This window comes from Schistocerca americana, chromosome 1 (assembly GCF_021461395.2).
Source record: "Schistocerca americana isolate TAMUIC-IGC-003095 chromosome 1, iqSchAmer2.1, whole genome shotgun sequence".
Classification (NCBI taxonomy): Eukaryota; Metazoa; Arthropoda; class Insecta; order Orthoptera; family Acrididae; genus Schistocerca; species Schistocerca americana.
In genome coordinates, this window is record NC_060119.1 from 1,124,199,362 (window position 1) to 1,124,213,587 (window position 14,226).

At 39.1% G+C, this 14,226-nt stretch overlaps 1 pseudogene; it reads right to left on the reverse strand.

Annotated features, from left to right (window-relative positions):
• Positions 1 to 9,268: 9,268 nt before the first annotated feature.
• Positions 9,269 to 9,385, reverse strand: LOC124561889 (annotated as a pseudogene).
• Between the last annotated feature and the right edge of the window lie 4,841 nt (positions 9,386 to 14,226).

Genomic DNA, 14,226 nt, shown 5'->3' on the forward strand with positions numbered 1-14,226 from the left:
TTTAATAGAGTTCTTATGGTTGACTGTATCAAAGGCCTCAGAAAGTTGCAAAGATATGCCTGTGACACACTCACCTTTGTCAAGAGCATTAAGTACAACTTTTGTGAATTCTACTATGACTGACTCCGTACTTTTGCCACTTCAGAAACAAAACTGTGATTCGCTTTAACGATTCTGTTTATTCAGGTAATTCATTAATCTGTCCTTCATAACTGCTTATTGAAAATGGTGACAGCAGGGAAATGGGCTTGTAGTGTTCTATGTCTTCTGCATTACCTTTGTGAAGCAAAGGTACAACTCTTGCCTGCTTTAACTGCTCTGGAAATGTCCCTGCTGTGAAGGATCATTTACTATATTTCTTCAAGGACCTTGTATAATCTTTACGAATTGTTTCAGTACACACATTGGTACTTCATATTAGCCTGTTGACAATTTATTTCGTAGTTTTTGAACAGTTTTATTGACTTCATTTTCTGTGGTTAGAAGTAACATCAATGTAGTGCAACATTAAATACAGGTGATCTATTTCTTTTGGGGAATCTTTGCTGTAAAGTCTCTGCAACACTTGGAAAAGACTCGTTTACATATTCTGCTAAGTGTTGTGGATCATTTATTACCTTATACCCCTCCCTCAGCAGTAAGTTATTCTGCAGTTGTTTGCCTCTCCCTGTTTCCCTTTTTATATCCTAGACTACTATGCTTTTATTCTCTGTACTGTATATTATTTTGTCATTAAATGACTTTTTTGCATCAATCAGCACCTTCCAATAAATCTTTCTGTATATGTTAGAAATTTAAGAATTCTGGATCATTGCAACTCTTTTTGATTGAACTGAGGTGTTGAAAGTATCTAACCAAAATTGTTTCCTTTTTAATTAGTGAAAGTATCAATGATAAGATTGTGAATTATTCAACAAACCTGCATCTGAGTGCGTCTGCAAACTTGTTTCTTGCATTCCTCCACTTTGCCAGTAATCAAACATGCATTTCACTCAATCAAATTTAAGAGAATAATGCTGTTTGTGCAATGGCATTAAAATGGTACTGAAAAATTAACTCTTGGCCCTGAAGTTTACTTAATGAAACTATATCTTGCCTTGAATAATGCCAGTTGTGCAATGGCATAAAACTAGTTATTTGAAATAACTTTGCTCTGATAACTTTAGTTATACCAAAATCGATTTCAAACCATGAACTGTATATATATGTTGCATAGAGGCCTCATTTTCTTTGCGTTATTTCATTGGTGGCTAACTTTACTACTCATTTTCATATTCAATACAAGCAAAGGATGTGGATTGTGATTCATGCTGTTAGATTTAAACACAGTGTTGTTCTCAATATTGTTAAAATTTTAAGTCATACACAAAACCTAACATTTCCAACATTTTTGTAACATGAATCACCCTTACAAAATTTTTTACAGAACGCTTACTGCGTCAAACTTTGGACATACAAATCCTAACTCTGAATATTATCTAACAAAAACCATTTTTGAAATCATTATATATCTTCTCTCATTTTCGTGCTAAGGTTTCCTCAGCGTAACTGCGCAGCCAGTGCAACTCCTACCCTAAAGCTGTCACCACACATCTGCATCCTCCGGGCACCTAGCTGCAACTCACGTTTTTTTTTACCATATGTGCTCGGCTCTCTTAACCATCAACGATCGTCATACTCAAAAATATTATACTCATTCCACCTTGCAGTTGGGAACTACCAACTTCATTTTCTGGATCTACCCTGATCAGACCTTAGCACATACCTTTCATAACCCTCTGGTCAGCTGGACCAGAATTTTGTGGGGGGATCTGTGCAGTTAGCACAGATTTCCTCACGAAATTTGTTAAAAAATGCAATGTAAGATACAATACAAAACATACATAATATTCCAATTAAAATGGTATTACACGGCAATGAAATTTACCAATAGAAACATAGAATGAGAAGTAAAATGCATAATATCATTACATTGTCAAATTGCAGTGAATCAAAGAGCATCAAAATGTACAAAACAGAAACACATAAATGTAGGGCAAAGACATCAGACATTTAGATTATTAAGAGAAGTGTATAAATTAGTATTAAAAGTACAAAATAGGAGCATAGATATGTGAGGTAAAATATCTCAAATAACATCAAACTTTACCAGACAGAAATGTAGAATGTGAGGTAAAATGCATAAAATAGTTAAATATCCGCTAGAAGTTAATCATATAACAGGAATTGTGCACAAATGTCTCAGAAAGAACTCTCAATGCCAGTGAAATAATGTAATAAGATACTCAAAGTAATAGTAGAATTAAATATAAAATATGTGCCACATCAGGTGACAGCATATATTGATTTTCAGTTACAATCATTATCTTGTAGTAGACCTAGAGTACATGTCGAGTTTAATGGAGAATAGTACATTAAGAAGACATGTCACATTAGGTGATGGTTTACACTGAGTGTAATTGTGAACTCCAGTAAAATATGGGGCCTCAGGTGAAGAAACACACTGAGCAACAACTAGTTGTACAACGCATGTCACGCCAGGTGACAGTTTACACGAATTCTAATTGTAAACCGTAGTAAAACATGGGGCCTCAGGTGATGAAACACACTCAGCCACAAATAATGTCGATTGTACAATAGATGTCACATCAGGTGATAGGACACACGGACTTTAATAGTGATCAGTAGTACAATAAGCTTGAAGAAGAGTGGGCATCAGGTGATGGGACACACTGAGCCACCTTATTGTAAATGTAGAATACCTGTTAAGTCCGGGGGTAGCTCACCCTGTTTCGGTTGCCAGGACGAAAGTCTATATTATGTCACAAACAGGGGTCTCAGGTGATGAAACACTCTGAGCCATGGTAGAATCAATTGTAAAATATATGTCAAGTCATGTGACAGCACACACTGACATTCAGTTACAATTATGATATTCTATCAATCATAGAACACATGTTACATCAGGTGGTAGCTCATACTTTCGTACACTTAAAGTCCTGATATTCAATTTGTTATAGGACACCTTTTACAAGAGAAGATAGCTCACACTGACTTTCTTTATATTCTTGTAGACTCAGACCAGTTATTATGTCAGGTGACAGTTCAGTCTGAGTTTCACTTATATTTCAGGCTACTTGTTATGTCAGGTGTTTCACTTATATTTACGTAGACTCAGGTTACTCGTTATGTCAGGTGATAGTCCACTCTGACTCTTAAACACAATCATGAGATCCCCGCAGATGCAGAACGTATGTCCTGTCAGGCGACAGCTTAGTCTGGCGCTCAGTTAAAAACATTTAAAAAATGCATTTGTCATAGTGACAGAAACGTAATCTTAGTTACATTGATATTATCATTGTGCAAGAAATTAACATTAAAGGTAATGTACAATAACTGTATGAAGTGGACATTTGTTGCAAAATTTTTATATATCTTGAAGGTAACAATAATGTCACATACTGTGTAGCAGTAACAGTAATTAGTTTTATAGAATCTATGTACAACAAAATTCCTACTAAAGGTAGTATACCATAATATTAACACTATGCAGTGGACATTTGTTACAAAATAAATGTTTCTATGTATTTAAGGCGAATAGAACCTCATATGTTCAGTAACAATGCTGTATTGAAATTGTCATAAAGACTCTGTTTACAAGTGATTCATAGTCATATATATAATATTAATGATTACAATAACCTGCACAATCGCAGTCGTCATTTTAGTGTTAACTTTACATAAAGTATTGACAGGTAATGGCGGAACAAATTTTATACAACCTTCTTAAATAAGAGTTTTGATAAAGTCTGAATAAGTATTTTAACTTCACAGTATCAATCCTATTTCTTTTCAGTACAATTATTAAAAAAGTTGTTTACCTATCAGAGGACAGGTACACAGATACCTAAGAAAAATAAGAATAATATTTAGAACAGAAAGAAGAGTAGACTCAGAACTCAGAAAGGAAGAATGAACTCTACGGAGGTCAAGGATATGGGCCACCAATGCCACATGGTGTGTCAGTTAAAGAGTAACCAACCCCCTACCCCATTAGTTTTTGCGTAGACCACAATGATAATCTGTTATAAAGTGTTGAAATAATGTCAATAATGGAAATTATTTGTGAGAGAAAGAGGAAACAAAGTTACTTAAATAAACGATAGACAGAGACAATAAAGAGGATACTATTTACTGTAGCTGAAAATAGTGGTAGTTATGGTACACCAAAGACATAATTGCTATAGAAACAAAAATACAGTAATGTTATATTAATGTAGAATGAAAATACTATCACACTTAAGGAACAGGCATTAGGAATGGACAAACCCTGAGTTCAGCCAAGGAGAGGTACCATCATGTCTCGGAAAATAATAGTGTGACAAATCAAAAGTGTGCGTAAATAGACTAATATGTGTATAGTAGGTGGTAACATAATTAGTGTCACAAAGAACAAAGGCAAAACATTGTTTAAAAGATACATAATCAGTCTAGCATAAACAAAAAGCAATATCATCCAGAGAAAGTCTGGAAATAACTGTAACAAAACGTAACATGTCAACTTCAGATAATAAAGCAATAATAGCAGGTCAACACAAAACAAAAATTTTAACTAAAAGCATAGAACATAACATTATCTTAATCCTGAAATAGGTAACACTACCAGAAAATAAAAGTGTAGAGCCACATAAAGCAAAGCATAGCACAAGTGATAAACAATGAGATAGTAACAGATGATTATATCTTTACTTGAAAAACACATGAAAAGAGAAAAAAGCAACGTAGAAGGTAGCACAGAGACATCATAAAAGGTAAGAATTGTGATACCTGTGCTGCTATAGGTATAAGAGAAAAAACGATTAAAGAATGCTGTAGTATGTCATGCAGTAAAGTCCTGAGTGGATCCTCAACAATGAGTCCGAAAACAATGCCAATTGGACACAAGTAATCCCAAGTCATCATATTATTTCATTAATGTCATCTGAAAAATAGTTGAAAATTAATAAACAGTATATAATCGGAGACAAAATGTTAAGTTTCCAGAGAAGAGTATTTGCTTATTACAAAAAGGGAAGGGTCAGAAATGAAAGTTACTTGGTACATCGTAAAATAGTTTATACTTGTTCTTAAAAGCTGCAGAGAAAATTAATTGCTAAATAGTATTAAAGTTAATTATGAAACTCGTCAGAAAATCACCATCGGCAGTTCTGGAAAATGTAGAACAACATCGCTCACACTTCATGCTGCTATGGTCGTAACTTCAGCACACAGTATTTGCTAATCATCACTTGTAGTATCCAAGATTCCAAAGTCTCAAAAAAAGGAACTTACATCTAACAATATCTCATTCTGCTCATAAGTTTCAAATATCATCTTAAAAACTCGTATGAACACACACTTTCTTCAAGTATCTTACAACCATCAAAACAATTAGTCTCATCTTCCTATATTCATTTTCAATATATTACATCCTTTAGCACGAAAACTCTAAGTAAACTTCAGGAAAATTGCTACCACTAGCTTAACATCAACATACGAAATGGCCTTCGTTACCACAAAATCTTGTTACAGTTAGTGTTATTATGTAACATAAATATAGTTCAATGTAGTCATCGCAAAGTAGCAGAGGTGATCATCCAACAAAAAATAGGAGCAAAGATATAATGTACGAAGTATCAACATCAATCTGATGACCGAAATTCTCAACTGTAATGTCAACTTCAAACGCCAGTATGAAAAGAGTTTCACAGAAAACAGTAATGTAATTCATCAGCAATGTACTGAAATAATTCCAAGTTATTACAGTAAGTAAGAAACCTATAACGCTCCGGAAATAAAGCAGGTAACGCTACTAAGTTGTCTCCAGAAAAAGATGTCTCCGAACTCATGTCTTTATCAAATGCCAGAACAGTACACAGGTGGTGTTATTTGGAGCCTTTACACGGGGAAATATTCTGAATGTTTGCACGCTGGAAAAGAAATGCGCGCGACCCAGGCTTAACGAAGTGGAAAAGGTCTGTCCCGCCAGAGGTGTATCCATTGTGGCCTACCGCCAGCTGTGACAGGAATTTGTGCCACAGTTCCTTATTAGGGTTCCGGGCTACCGCCGCAGAGGCACTACACGTCCGCAAACCATGCCCGGGACAGGGAGAAATAATATAAATAAAAAACTGGACATACGTAGCTGGGATTTAATATAATAAGCCGATGTAGTGAACCCTAAATGTTAGCAACGAAAACGGTACTGTCTGTTCAATGAAATGTTTGCAGTTTGTGATATGATGTACACCATTTGATTTTTGTGTACGTAATGTTTGGATTTCAAGTGCAATAGGTTGTGATATACGGCTTACTCGATATGGACCATTATATAACAGAAAGAACTTTTGACATAGATTGCGAGCTTTATGGTATAGCCTGTGGGAGCGGACCACAACTTTGTCTCCTGCTTGAAAAGAAATATGCCTCTTTGGTGACTTCAATTGGCGCAGCCGTTGGTCTGCAGCTCGCTTAATATTGTGTAATGCAATTTGAATAATCTCGTGATGCCGTAGGCAGCGAGACTTGGGGAAAGGTATAATTTCTTTAATCTTGTTAGGCGGATGTTGATTCTTTAAAACAAGATGTGGAGAAAACTGTGTGGAAGTATTTGGTAATGAATTTATTACATCTTGAAACATGTGAAGGTATTTGTCCCAATCATTGTGTTTTGAATGACAAGAGATCTTAAGTAATTTCACCAATTCCTTCATTAACCTTTATACGGGATTCATTCGATGAAGCATGATATCTGGAGATATAAATGGGGGAAATTTTGTGAGTCTGAATAGTACGTCGCCAAGTGCGCGAACGGAACTGCGACCCATTGCCGGAGATTACTGATGCTACATGACCCACTTCTTTCAGGACATATTTAGTAAAAGCATGTGAAACAGTGCAGGCCGTAGCTCTTCATAATGGGGTGAAAGTGACAAATTTTGAAGTTAATTCCACTCAGACAAAAACGTAGGCGTAACCTCTGTTTGTAGTGAGAATTGGGCCAAATAAATCAGCGGCCGCTACCTGACGAAGACGTAAAGGGATGATGGAGAATATCTGAGCAGCAAAGGATACAGTGAGTGGTTTTGCTTTTTGACAAAGTCTGCATTCTGAGAGGACTTGGCGAATACGCTTTTCCTTGTTGAAATGTAAGATGTTTGTTTGAGCAGCTGAAAACATTTGCGCGGCCCATAATGCGCGTAGCTAAGATGAACATACCGAATGAGTTTGTTAATTAGGTCCTCTGGGATACAAAGAAGCCAAATTGTCGTATCAGGTTTGATACGGCGGAACAGAATATTGTTATGTATTAAGTAATTCTGTCGTAGAGTGGTGTTATTAACATTGCGCCATTGTTGTTTCACGTCTTTCCAGATGGAATCCTTATCCTGTTCTGAAGCAATGTTACGCAAGGTATCGGAAACAATGTTTTCAAATGCGAACTGGAGCATGAATAACAAACTGAAGTTGTTATGGCAAAAGGTGTTGGCTGGATCAGTATTGCCGGTGTCTCAACTGCGTGACAAAGCGTCAGCAACGACATTTTAAAATCCTGGTACATACACAATGGAAAAGAGAATTCTTGTAACAAGAGAGCCCCTCTCGCTACGCGACCTTGAGATAGTTCAGCTGACATCAAAAATTTTAGTGCTCTATGATCTGTGTATACTGTGGTGTGTCTACCAAAAATAATAGGTCTAAATTTGGAAAATTTCTTCTTTCTGAAGAAGATAGCACTCGACTAGCAAATGCGATGTTTTTTTTTTCTTTGTACCTTAGTTTCGCCTTCAATGAACTCTTGAAAGAGATGAATTCTAAGGGCTGTGTTTGAGGAGTCTGTTGAGATGCAAAAATCAGTAGTAAGATCGGGGTGAGATAACAGGGGTGCATCTATAAGAGACTGTTTTAATGTCTCAAATTCCTTTTGAGAAGTATTATCCCAAATCCAGAGAGAATTTTTTCCTGTTAATTTACACAAAGTTGGCTTTGCTGTTAATAAACCTGCGAAAAAAATTTATCATACCAAGAAAATTGTGAAGTTGCTTTTTATTGTGAGGAACCTGGATGTCATGGATTGCTTTTAGCTTAGCAGTGTCCGGTTGAATTCCGGATGATGAAATAAGATGGCCTAAACATTTGATTTGAGCTTGTCCAAAATGAGATGTAGCATTGTCAGTTATATCCACAGGCTGTCAACGTATGTAAAGAAAGAAATCTGACTACCTCTAACTACTGAAGGAAAATACATAAGTTGCTGTCTCGAACAACTCAACACGAACCTTGGTACTATAAAGCATAGACAGCCAAGAGTGTGTACACTTGGTCATTGTCAAAATACTCCATAGCCCTGGATAATGACGATCAGATCTCGCTCCAATACTCCTTCCTGTTTTTCCAGTACCGGAAACTTTACATGAAATTCAGTGATTTATTTACTATCCTAAAGATTTCAGAATTGGAAAGAATATAATTTACTAATCACAAAAGTTGTATTTCTCACTAGTAGTGCCATGGTCGCCATATTAAAAATATTCTACCTACACTACTCTTATGTTAACTAGCCAACTTCCTGTCTCGAAATAAAATGAATGTTTCTTTTTTTATGTTCCTGAAATAGACGCAGATTAATTCGGCCAGTGGGCTACACACTGTGTAATGTGTGATGTGATATGTTAGTCGTTCTCGTAGCGGTTTAGAATAATACAGCTGGGTATGTGCCACTGGCTTGTTTGCTGAACTGGTGTCTCCCTGTCACGCCTGTGTCATCATCTGGAACCTATATTACTAATTAATGAAATGAATAAGCATAGAACTGAAATTTCTCCTCACTAGCAATGGAAAATTTATTGGTCATTCAGTTCTTGCATCCAAATAATTCCTTAGACAACATTGGCATAATTCTTCATTTGCATCCTCCTTACAATTTTCACATTTCTAAGAGTAACATAGTACAGAAATCAATATTCTTTCAGACATATCTTGACTCAAACTAACAATTTATATATCAAGAATTAACCATAGAATAATAGCACTCCGTATTCAGGACACAAGTGGCCCATCGGGACCATCCGACCGCCGTGTCATCCTCAAGGACGATGCGGATAGGAGGGGCGTGTGGTCAGCACACCGCTCTCCCGGTCGTAAGGATGGTTTTCTTTGACCGGAGCCGCTACTATTCGGTCGAGTAGCTCCTCAAGTGGCACCACGAGGCTGAGTGCACCTCGAAAAATGGCAACAGCGCATGGCGGCTCGATGGTCACCCATCCAAGTGCCGGCCACGCCCGACAGCGCTTAACTTCGGTGATCTCATGGGAACCAGTGTATCCACTGTGGCAAGGCCGTTGCCTAACCATAGAATAATGGCAAAGAATAAATATCGCATGAAACATCTATAAGAAGTTCAGTATATTTCCGCTCAGCAAGTAACGTTACATTAGAAATTAATTACTGTGAATGTTCTTTTTATATGAATATCCATATAAGTAAAGTTTGGTAGAAAATGGAATAGTAAAGCATATAATAACAACAGAAAAATTGTTGAGCGCAATGTTGCAGCAGCTGGAAACACCCTCCAAATTTGAAGGATGTGGGACAGCAAGATTCTCATGTGCAAAACCTAAAAACTGCAAACAGATTCACCTTTAAGTTCTGTGGTATATGGACTGAGTGCAATATAGCGTCCAGCCTTACTGAAATGATACAAACAATTAACCAAGATCACAAAGTCGTCAGTGGTGATGACCGGACGGTTCTGATCTTGCACCATGTAATTTCCATGTTCGGGGCAAGCTGAAGCATCTGAGAGAAAGAAGATTTAGAGCTACAAGGATTTTCATCCAGCGGTTCTCGAATAACTCCGTGAACAAGGTGCTTTCTTTATCATCGAAGAAATAAACGATTTGTAGAATGTTTCGATCGTTGTCTACAGAGCCTAGGTAGCTATGATGAAACTGTGCCTCGTATGTGTGTCCCTCAGAAAGGTAGCAGAGTATTAAATAAAATTTGCTTGTTCTGATAGATGGCCTGCGTAGCTGTGTAGTAATGTGTTTGCCTACCACGCAGCGGGCTGGCGTTCGATTCCCCGCCGGGTTGGAAATTTTCTCTCCTCGTGTAGTGGGTGTAATATTGTTCTCACCGTCTACATCTACATCTACATCTACATGATTACTCTGCAATTCACATTTAAGAGCTAGGCAGAGGGTTCATCGAACCACAATCATACTATCTCTCTACCATTCCACTCCCGAATAGCGCGTGGGAAAACGAACACCTAAACCTTTCTGTTCGAGCTCTGATTTTATTCTGATGATCATTCCTACCTATGTAGGCTGGGCTCAACAAAATATTTTCGCGTTCGGAAGAGAAAGTTGGTGACTGAAATTTCGTAAATAGATCTCACCGCGACGAAAAACGTCTTTGCTTTAATGACTTCCATCCCAACTCGCGTTTCATATCTGCCACACTCTCTCCCCTATTACGTGATAACACAAAACGAGCTGCCCTTTTTTGCACCCTTTCGATGTCCTCCGTCAATCTCACCTGGTAAGGATCCCACACCGCGCAGCATTATTCTAACAGAGGACGAACGAGTGTAGTGTGAGCTGTCTCTTTAGTGGACTTGTTGCATCTTCGAAGTGTCCTGCCAATGAAACGCAACCTTTGGCTCGCCTTCCCCACAATATTATCTATATGGTCTTTCCAACTGAAGTAGTTCGTAATTTTAACACCCAGGTACTTAGTTGAATTAACAAGCCTTGAGAACTGTACTATTTATCGAGTAATCGAATTCCAACGGATTTCTTTTGGAACTCATCTGGATCACCTCACACTTTTCGTTATTTAGCGTCAACTGCCACCTCCCACACCATACAGCAATCTTTTCTAAATCGCTTTGCAACTGATACTGGTCTTCGGATGACCTTACTAGACGGTAAATTACAGCATCATCTGTGAACAACCTAACAGAACTGCTCAGATTGTCACCCAGGTCATTTATATGGATCAGGAACAGCAGAGGTCCCAGGACGCTTCCCTGGGGAACACCTGATATCACTTCAGTTTCACTCGATGATTTGCCGTCTATTACTACGAACTGCGACCTTCATGACAGGAAATCACGAATCCAGTCGCACAACCGAGACGATACCCCGTAGGCCCGCAGCTTGATTAGAAGTCGCTTGTGAGGAACGGTGTCAAAAGCTTTCCGGAAATCTAGAAATACGGAATCAACTTGAGATCGCCTGTCGATAGCGGCCATTACTTCGTGCGAATAAAGAGCTAGCTGCGTTGCACAAGAACAATGTTTTCTGAAGCCATGCTGATTACGTATCAATAGATCGTTTCCTTCGAGGTGATTCATAATGTTTGAATACAGTCACTGCCAAACAAGTCGCCACCTGAAATGCATTGCGCTCAGCGGCCGAACTCTCCCCTTGGGGTCTCCCGGCCAACAATGCCACACGATCATCTCATTTTACTTGTCCTACTGTAAAAATGTGTAACTTAACTTTTGAAGTCTCCTCGTAATATTGTTAATGGCCTTCGAGCTGATTCGTTAGACATAGTATGACATGCACTTCGAGTGATGTATGGAACATCGACAACCGAGTTTATCTTTCTGTTACAGTGCGGTTCACTTTCTGTGGCGACTGCTGACGATGTCACATAGCTGATGACACTGGCGGCTACCAACAACGCAGCGGATGTGCAGCAATTCATCAAGCACCTGGTTACCGAATGACCATTGTGACAGCAGCCTTTACAGCCTTCTGACTGGTTTAATGCTGCTCGCCATGAATTCCTGTCATGTGCCAACCTCTTCACCTCAGAGTAGTATTTGCAGATACAGGAAGACATACCGCAGACTCCATTCAAGAAACCCACCATTATGGCAAACGGAAAAACTAGATGCCAGTAATACCGGGTTCAGAGACCTGTGGGACCAGAGCTGTCAACTTATTGAAAATCCTGTAGAGCGTGAGCGCTTCCGAAAGTATAATTGTGGTACTGCTGGCACAAAACTCGGCAGGAAACGATGGCTCAAATTAAACAGAGGCCGCACTGGGCATGGACGATGCGCAGACTCTCTTTACAAATAAAGTGCTACAGAATCTCCGGTTCGTGACTGTGGCGCTCCGAACTAGACAATCAAGCACATTACAGATGAATGCCCCTTGCGTTCCTACCAAGGGAGTTGGAGCGGCGTCGTGAAAGCTGAAGATAAGACTCTTATATGGATGAGGAACCTAGATATTGACATTTAGTTAGTTCTATATATTGTTTTGTATTTTCATATTCTTGTCATACGAGGGTTGGAACTTAAATGGTGGCAACTATTTATTCACAACCGATACAAAAGAGTTACATGTTTACACCTGTTACTGTCCTTCAAAGTAGTCACCAGCGTTGTGTACAACCCGTTGCCAGCGATGCGGAAGGCGTAGTAAACCGCTAGTAGAGCCTGTTCTGTCGATGGTGCGAATGGAGTGGTCTACTCCCTGTCGAATCTCTGGAACAGTTCTGAAGCGAATGCCACGAAGTGGTTCATTCATCTTCAGAATCAAATCAAAATCACCAGTCCGGGGAGTATGGTAGATGGTACAGTATTTCGCAGTCCCATCGACCACAGCCACAGCTTGCGCTGTATACGCCCGCGCATTGTCGTGCAAAGTTATGGGTGGGTTATGCAGAAAATGTCGCCTCTTCTTTCGCAAAGATGATAGCAGATGATGCTCCGAAAACGAACAGTAATACTGTGCATTGACGGTCTGCCGTGGAGGGACGTAATGCGTTATGATAACACCATCACAGTCGTACACGAGAATCACCATAACTTTAGACCGCTCCATTCGCACCATCAACAGAACAGGCTCTGCAGACGGTATACTACGCCTTCCACGTCGCTGGCAACGGGTGCTGCATAACCCTGGTGACTACTTTGAAGGACAGTAACAGGTGAAAATGTGTAACACTTTTGTATCGGCTGTGAATAAATAGTTGCCACTATTTAAGTTCCAACCCTCGTATACAGGGTGGTCCATTGATAATGACAGGGACAAATATCTCACGAAATAAGCATCAAACGAAAAAACTACAAAGAACGATACTCGTCTAGCTTGAAGGGGGAAACCAGATGGCGCTATGCTTGGCCCGCTAGATGGCGCTGCCACAGGTCAAACAATTATCAACTGCGTTTTTTAAAAAATAAGAACCCCATTTTTATTACATATTCGTGTTGTACGTAAAGAAATATGAATGTTTTAGATGGACCACTTTTTTCGCTTTGTGACAGATGGCGCTGTAATAGTCACAAACGTATAAGTACGTGGTATCACGTAACATTCCGCCAGTGCGGACGGTATTTGCTTCATGATACATTACCCGTTTACCAATTGCGGAAAAGGTGGATACTGTGTTGATGTATGGCTATTGTGATTAAAATGCCCAATGGGCTTGCGCTCTGTATGCTGCTCGGTATCCTGGACGACATCATCCAAGTGTCCGGATCGTTCGCCGCATAGTTATGTTATTTAAGGAAACAGGAAGTGTTCAGTCACATGTGAAACGTCAATCACGATCTGCAACAAATGATGATGCCCAAGTAGGTGTTTTATCTGCTGTCGCGGCTAATCCCCACATCAGTAGCAGACAAACTGTGCGAGAATCGGGAATCTCAAAAACGTCGGTGTTGAAAACGCTACATCAACATCGATTGCACTCGTACCATACTTCTATGCACCAGGAATTGCCTTGGCGGGTTAATATATGGTGCGGCATTATGGGAGGAAGGATAATTGGCCCCCATTTTATCGAAGGCAGTGTAAATGATGCAATGTAAGCTGATTTCCTACGTAATGTCCTACCGATTTTACTACAAGATGTTTCACTGCGTGACGGAATGGCAATATACTTCCAACATGTGACTCTTCAGGCTTTCCCGGCGGATATGTCGTAAATAGTCTTCACGGGTGTGCCGCCGGATGACGATGTGCAAATCCCACAATATCTCCTGTGTTCGTATCGTATTTTACCCACATTTCTGAATTGACTGCCAAACGCTTCCAACAAAAATTACTTTTTTATTTGTGAAAAATTAAGTCAGAACTACATTTGACCTGGATTTGTTCACAGTACCATTTATAAAATCTAACAAATATATCGAACCCCCTTCTGGTGGGCAGCAGGACT